The sequence below is a fragment of the Papaver somniferum genome, chromosome 9 (genome assembly GCF_003573695.1).
Source record: "Papaver somniferum cultivar HN1 chromosome 9, ASM357369v1, whole genome shotgun sequence".
NCBI lineage: Eukaryota > Viridiplantae > Streptophyta > Magnoliopsida > Ranunculales > Papaveraceae > Papaver > Papaver somniferum.
Genome location: NC_039366.1, coordinates 43,236,386 through 43,242,915, shown reverse-complemented (window position 1 = coordinate 43,242,915; position 6,530 = coordinate 43,236,386).

Genomic DNA, 6,530 nt, shown 5'->3' with positions numbered 1-6,530 from the left:
CAATTGGTTTTGAGTTGGATGCTTGTATTTTAACATGGTAACATAGCAGGCGATTTGTGTCGAGTCATTTGACCGCAACTTTACTCCGCGTCACGCAATTTATTGTCCAAGTGTTAAACCTAACGAGGCTACACGTGAGGAGGAGTGTTGAGACTATTAGTCCCACATTGTCTGGGTTATCTAAGATCCTGCGGTTTATAATCGTTAGGGCCTCTCTACTCATTTCCAATTGGTTTTGAGTTGGATGACCATATTCTAACACAAAGTCTGTTTAAACTCTTACTGTTCCTTATTTCTCTCCGTATGATGGTTACAGAATGTAGAGATTGTTTTTTTACAGTGGGTGTAAGGACCTGTTCTTGATCTCCTTAAATAATTGTTCCATTAAGAGTCACTATATTTGAGAGCCAATTCCAAAAGAGACCTACTTTCAAAAGGGAACATACACAACCTTAGGTGGAGAGATATGTTTTTAGATGAAACCTCTTCATATGAGATTTTTCACATGGGACATATTATTGTTTTTCCAACAATTTAATGATTCCTTACATGTCCTAATCGAATATTTGGGTATTTCTTGGATTGTTAATGTAACTACTGGAAATCCAGTAGCACACCCAAGTAAGAAAAGAAACAGATTTAAGACATGATAAAGGTTTTCGATAAGAAATTCTTTATTGATTAACCACTCTAAGTAATGAAAGATACAAGTTCTTGAGCACAAGCAAACCCTAATCTCTCACTTAAAGCAAAGCTCTCTCCTCCCCCAAAGAATCCGACCTCTCATATATTTCCCAAGGACCCATATTTATATACCAAGCAACCCTAATGGTGTACAACTCATTTATCTTCACCTGGATCTCGTGGAGATGCTTTATACTTCGCCGAGATCACTTTCCATGAAGTTTTCCCCTTTCTTTCGCTGAAAACTTTGAGTATTTGTCGGGACAACTGTCTCTTTTCTTGCTCCATAATTTTCTTACTTCGCAAGTTATCTTTCTAGCCAGGTAACCTTACTTCATCCATCTTTATTCCGTGGCTGGTGTCTTGCCGGGTACTCCAACGGATTCTTTGCAGTTTAGATTCCTTATACGAGGTACTTCGTTTTTAGGATGCTTCGTGCTTTGTGTTATTAGTTAGTGGCGAGGTAATTCTGACATTTGATTTGACAAGTTATTGACCGAGATCTTTAAGTGGGATTCTTCAGTCCCATTTCGTGTCTTCCTGTGCGGCCACGTGGCGAACCTATTTTGTGTACCTACATTTTGCCTTTTCTTATTTCGTTCGAATCTTATGAGAATGGAATAAGAACCGGTTGATATTCCTCGGCCGCCACGTTCTCCACCTTCTTGATTCCACGTGACCACGTTCTCCTGGTAACCGTCTATTACCAGTCGAGTTTCCTCGAACGTGTCGACAACTTGCTCTACCGATAATCCTCCACTTGCTATAAATATCTTGCTTTTATCCTAGTTTGGGTTTCTTCTTCCTTCTCTCTTCCGTGAACTCAAGTTATTACTTCTCCTTCTCCTGCTCCTACCCTCATTGTTACCCCTCTTTTCTCTTACTTTTCTCATTTTTCCTTCATCGTCATGGCTTCAAAGAATGTTTCAATGTATGTCACTCTCAAAACCTTTGAGGAATTCCAAGCAAATTTTCAAAAGATGGGTCTAACGTTAACCCTTGCCGTCGATTCTTCTGTATCTCCTCATATTTCTGCAACTCAAGACATGGAGCTGAACTATAGATGGATTCAGTATGATACTTAGTCTTCAAACAAGATGACTGTTACTGCTGGTCAATTGAGAGTTGAGATTCTGAATAAGCTTCAGTGCGGGGTTTTCCAACTTTCTGGTAATGCAATTCGTATCTCTAATGAGTTTTGGATTCGCTCCGAGGGCGGCACTTCGCAAGCTTCATCAGGAGTTGAGAAGTATGACTCCCGCGATTACAATATAGATTTTTTTGTGGCTAACTATTCAGCTAGGTTTACCAGCAAGTGGAAGTACCAGGAGTGGGGCATCGAGCTCGTTCGGAATGTCATTTCTGCTCCCTCCAAAGCTCTTCTGTTAGACCTGGATCCCTTCAATATTGGGCGAAATGACCGAAATCACCTTTCTTGCGATGATGACTGGATGATGTTTCCTCTGGTAGTTTGGGTCCCCTTCATTTGGGGTGTTGATGAGAAAGGAGTTCCTCGTGAGGGTCCTCTTCCTCAACATTGTTATCTCGCGGGATGCGATCCTTGGAATCTTCGATGGTCCGTGCCAGCTGAGGTATTATCATATCTCTTAGGTCTTTATTTCGTTCTGGGATGCGTTGGTTCTATTACCCCTCTTCCTATTTTATTTAGTACGAAATGCCTGTCGTTGGTCTTCTCAAAGATTGAAAGGAGAGGGATGTTACTGCTGAATCTTCTGTTTTTAAACAGGTAGACACCTCGCCCATTACTTTCTTTTAGGCGTGATAACCTTAAATTCTAACCCTCTATTCCTCGCAGGATAACGTTCCCCTTGTCAAGCAACCTTCTTCTGAGTTAACTAAAGGACGGAAAAGGCGTGATCATCCTAATCCGCCTCCTTCTCCCGCTCAGGTATCTTTACTTGGTCCAAATTATCATCTCGTATACTTTGACTCTTCATTTATTGACTTTGCTGAACTTTCTATTTCGCAGACCGTTGCCCCACATGTTCCTTCTTCTGGGGAGCCTAAAAGGCGACGCAGGGTCTTGGATTTGGCTGCTTTGACCGCAGTTAGGAGCTCTGTTACTGCTCCAAGTCAACCTACTCCTCTCAAGCATCAACCTCCTCCACCTCGTACAATTTCTTCTTCCAAGCTTAATGATTCTCATATTTCTCCTCCTTTGGTGGTTCATGTTGAGGAATCCCCCGAAAAGCCTTCCCCTCGTGAGAAGGGTAATGAAAGGGTCTCATCTACGATGTACAATCCCCTTTATGATCCTGACATGAAGTTTCTGCAAGATATTTACCACAACGCTCGCGAAGATCCAGCCATGAGATCTCGTGCTCTTGAATCTGGTGACTTTTAGTGTTGATGACTTCCGTTCCCAAGATGCATCTGCACTGTTGAATGCTTCTATGAATTTTTCCCTCCAACAACATTCTTCTTTAATGAACTTGGTGAGCCTTCCACACTCCTTCAGTTGTGCCTTCTCCTCATTCCGAGATTTATTTCTAAGTTTCGATTTTTATTTCACAGGAGGTTAATCGTCACATGGCCAGCCTTGTGGAGATTAAACTCGTTCGCGATAAGGCGAAGAAGGATGAGGCTCATATCAAGGCTTTGTCGAAGGAGCTTAAATAAGAGAAGGAGTATTCAAACAAGCAAGATAAGAAGATAGAGAAGATTCAAAGTAAGTTCCCTCCCCTTGCATATACATTCCTTACTTTTGTTATTACTTCTATTATTTTCTTATTTCGTATTTCTTCAAGCTCGCTGCATGCAGCGACAAATGGATGCTTCCGAAGCGTCTGCCTCGCTGGAAGATATTCGTGCTGAGAATCTGAACCTCGCGACCCAGAATGATTGTTATATGTCTGAGAACGCAATTTTGAATGAGAAGGTCGAAACCCTTTTCTCGCAAGTGGACCGCCTGTCTATCGATTGTTCTCGTAACGAAGAGCTGAATCTTCATTTACACAACGAGAACGAGCTCCTTAAGCTAGAACTCCAGCGGGTTAACAATTTCCTTACTACTTCGAGGAATCTTCATTCCTCGTCGTTATCAGCTTATAAGAGGCTGGAGGAAGATAACGAGCGCGTAATCAGTAGGAAAAATCAGGTTGTTGTTGATCTTCGTAAATCTCGCAACAAGGTAGCTGGCTTAAACGAGGAGATTGATTGTCTGAAGAAAAGGGTGGAATTTCTTCAGGCTCAGATGGATAACTCCTCACGCTCGAAGTCTGTCAAATCTTCCTCCCAAACCAAGTCTGCAGATCTTCGCAAGAACAAGGGTGCTCTCGTCGTTCAACCCAGCAAAGATACTTCGAATTCTGGTCACAGTAAAAGATAAGATAATGCATATCAAGAGCTATGCGTTCAACTCCAAGAGTCATATCTAGAAATCTTAAAGTTGGACCATTTGTATTCCGATATCCAAGAGACCTTAAACACCATTATCTTACAGATGGAAGGTAGCTTTAGGTGTAATGGAAGATACTATTGGTTATGTCAAATTTTCGTTTTCTGATAAACTTTCGTTTGTTCTTGCAGAGTCCGAAGAGAATTACAAGAATCAAGTTCTTCGTCTTTCTCATGAAAGGGACGAGTCTGGCAAAGAGGTTTCTCGTCACAAAGATGAGGTTAAGGATTTGAATGTTGATATCGACGAGATGATAGAAGATTCTGGGAAAGTAGCGAAGTTAGCTCGCAAGAATACCCAGAACCACCTGATCTCTCTCTTCAACAACTACTGCGACGAGCAAGGCATTCCTTATCCTACTTTTCCTCTGGAAGTCTTTTCTGACGACGAGCAATCGGTCAATCGCGGAATTATCTCAGGTGGAGAAAAAAGGCTTGTTGAAGGTGGCATGGAGGAAGAGTCCAAGAATGCCTTTGCTTCCACGAGTTCTTTGGGACAACTTTCAAATCTTGATGCAGATACTGGTGCTGGTCTTGACGGGTCTGGTGGTGAAATTCCTGGGGCAGCAACCACTGATAGCGTTCCTCTTCAGCAACAATCTTAGTTTTCTTCTTCCCTTGTTTTCAACTTTAGTTATTATAACAATTTCTTTATCTGGGCGCTCCCAAGCTTGGGGGGGAAAACACTTTGACTCCTTTCATATATTCTTAATATTTTTGTTGATTATTTCAATATCATGATTTTTAATTTCACCAAGTATATACTCGCCGATGGAATACTCAAAAAAATAACAAAATTTAAAGTATATACTTGCTTCTTATTCTTTTGTGTATTTCCAAGGTTCGAGATGAAAGGTTGGTATCTCGCTAAGTTGACTTCGCGCACTAGCTTTGAACCTTGTTACGTGCCTCATTGCGTATTCTTTCTTTAATTTTTTCCTACGCTTCTCATGTTGTCCTTACCTTCGCCGCTTAACCCTTCTCCATTCTCCTTTGCCTGCCTTTGTCTTTTTACTCATTTCATGGTAATTTTGCTTTATATATCGTTCTAGTGTTACTCATTCATGTGTTGCTTTCCAAGGTCTTATTGTGCTTCCTAATTAAGGTCTTATGGTGTATCATCCTTTTTGAAGGATCTTAATTCGACTAAGTGTCACGCGCTTATTCTTCTTTCAAATAATAATCCATCTACCTCGTCTTAACATTTGTTATGAACCCCATTCCGCGAAAACGTGACAGGCCTAGCCATTCCCATGAATGTTATCCCCATGACATTGTCGTCTTTTTTGGTCACACAGCTCCCTAATATGGAGGGTGCCATCCCTTTATATTCGCCCTAATTGCCCCTTCAAGGAGGTTAATCCTAACATGCATGTTGGTCTCCTCCCATCCAGTTATTACGACATTCAGTTGTTTTCGTGACTCCCTCTCCCCTTCGCCGATATGGCTTGAGGTTACGAAGTCACACCCTAAGTGAGGTTTCTTTGGGATCGAGTGAATTCTAGCCAAGACTTGCCATGCGGTCATGGCCGATAACACTTCAGACGTCCCAGGCACCCGCAGCTCAACCGAATACGTAGGCGCCTTGGTCATACTCTGCACTCATTACCGAAGGCCATCATAAAAGGGACCCTCAGCGGATAGGTCTTTTCATTGCCCCTATCTTCCTTTCGGAGAGTTTTTCACGACATGCGTTAGGTCTTGCCTCTTGCACTTTCATGCGAACTAGGGTGCATGTCGTGGATTCTCATACTTCCTAGGTGAAGGGTTTAAGTTTCCCTAGAAACCATTTATTTCATGGATCTTATTCGCTTCCTAATCAGAGGTCTTACTCGCCTGTGTTGGGTTTTTTTTGTTTCAAATGTCTTATGAAAATTCGTATGTTTGAATCGGTTCATCAAACTTCAAAATACTATTGCTATTATTTTGTAAATCTGATACATTGCCAAATGATAAGTTCACAGGTACATTTTCTCGTTTCTATGATTCTCCCTTGATATCAGCGTTCTTCTTCTAGATGGATGTGCTCGGACTTGTACCTTTTCAACTCCTTCATCTTCACCTCGTTCTTGATCTTGAACAATGTTGAAAATAAGGGGTGTCTGGCCGACAATGCATAAATGAACGATCGTACTAAATATTCTTCTGATAGCCTTCCCATTAGTTTTTTGCAAAGAGTATCCCACCTTGCCACAATACTTAGCAAGCTTTCATTTTCCCTTTTTTCAACGAAAATAGTGCTGCTATTTCTTGTTTACATGGCTCACTTCTCGCACATTTGTTCATCGTTTCTAGTTATTCCCGCGTTTCAGATTTTCTCCACGTCACTGGGTCATTGCTCGTTGCTCCTTTTCTCCTTGTCACCATCAATTGCTGCATACGATATTCCTTTTCCCTGAACTCCCTCCTGCTGCTTTCTATTGCTCTTT